The sequence below is a fragment of the Coffea arabica genome, chromosome 1e (assembly GCF_036785885.1).
Source record: "Coffea arabica cultivar ET-39 chromosome 1e, Coffea Arabica ET-39 HiFi, whole genome shotgun sequence".
Classification (NCBI taxonomy): Eukaryota; Viridiplantae; Streptophyta; class Magnoliopsida; order Gentianales; family Rubiaceae; genus Coffea; species Coffea arabica.
In genome coordinates this window covers 10,244,097-10,245,593 of record NC_092311.1, presented here as the reverse complement: position 1 = coordinate 10,245,593, position 1,497 = coordinate 10,244,097, and the positions used below count along the sequence as shown (strand labels likewise).

The following is a 1,497-nucleotide window of genomic DNA, read 5'->3' as shown; positions in this document are numbered from 1 at the left end:
ATGTCTGTAGGATGACCCATACCAGTGCAGATCCCACACACCTTTGCCTGAGATGCATTTCCTACAGCCAGTTACCTTACAAACTAGGTTAACTCCGTCAACTGCTGCTGGATAGAGGATGTCTCTACCTCATTCACTTTACGTGTTGGGACATCCTCACTCGTACCAAATTGTTGCGAATTCTCCGTCATTCCTTCAATTAGCTCCCAGACTGCTCGAGGGGTTTTGTTCACCAGTGCCCCTCCACTCGCAGTATCAATTATACTCCTGTCTCTGAAAAGTAGCCCCACGAAAAAATATTGTATGAGCAACTGCTCACTTATTTGGTGCTGGGAGCACTTGATGCACAACTTCTTGAATCGCTCCCAATAATCATAGAGCGACTCCCCTGGGTGCTGCTTGATACCACAAATCTTCTTTCTTAGACTTGCAGCTCGAGACGCGGGAAAATACTTGTCTAAAAACTTTTTCTTCAATTGGTCCCACGTGGTGATACTACCTGGTGATAGGTAGTACATCTAATCCTTTGCAGAGTTCTTCAAAGAAAAGGGGAATGCCCTCATTTTTATCTGCTTTTTGTAATTCCCGGGGGTTTCATACAGTTGCATACAACATCAAACTCCTGCAAATGCTTGTACGGCTCTTCACCTGGCAACCCATGAAATGATGGCAATAGATGAATTAGACCAGATTTCAATTCAAAAGGAGTATTATCATTTAAACTCGAAAAAGTAATACATAAAGGCTGCTGATTTAAATCAAGAGCAGCCAACTCCCTTAATATTCGGGCATTAGCCATGGTAATTTCTTCTCGATCCGAATCACTTGAAGAATCACCAAGCGAATCTGTTGGTTCAACTTCTGGATCTGAACACAGAGATGCAGCACTGGAGTGCTCTTCTCTGAGTTGCCTGGTCTCTTTCCTTATTCTGCGTGCAGTCTTCTCTAACTCGGGGTCGAAAATTAATTCACCAGTGTGAGAAGAATGAGGCATACACTCGAAAAGCACCAGAAATTTAGAACAAAAGTGAATTTAAGAAGAAACAAATAACTGACACTAGTCCCCGGCAACGGCGCCAAAAATTGACAGGTGTCGGGCCTGTGCAATAATAAATACCTGCTTAACTAAAATTAATTTCTGTAGATAGTGGTAAGTAGGGTCGAATCCACAGGGATTGGGAGTAACTGTTTCTTTTCAAATTCATAGTAACAAAGGGGGTGTTTTTGTGCAGAAGGTGATAATCAAAGAAATCCAAATAAAATCTAAGAAACTATTAAAAATTAAATAACAATTTACTAAAGTCAAACGAGTGATAATTAAGAATCTAGCCAAGAAATGACTTCAGCAATGGTTCACCTAATTGATCATTGAAACAAAGGCAATTCCAATTATTTACTAATAAATATGTTATAACTGCCGAACAAGCAATGACAGTCAACCCCTCCTTACTGTGTCGGTGATTAAGGTACGCCCGTTAATCATTACTCTAATTGAGA

General features: G+C 40.7%; 1 non-coding gene across 1 annotated transcript; it reads left to right on the top strand.

Annotated features, from left to right (window-relative positions):
* Positions 1 to 321: 321 nt before the first annotated feature.
* On the top strand, positions 322 to 428 carry LOC113719275 (small nucleolar RNA R71). Its single transcript, XR_003454809.1, has one exon. It is a non-coding gene; the product is annotated as a small nucleolar RNA R71 (small nucleolar RNA).
* Positions 429 to 1,497: the final 1,069 nt, after the last annotated feature.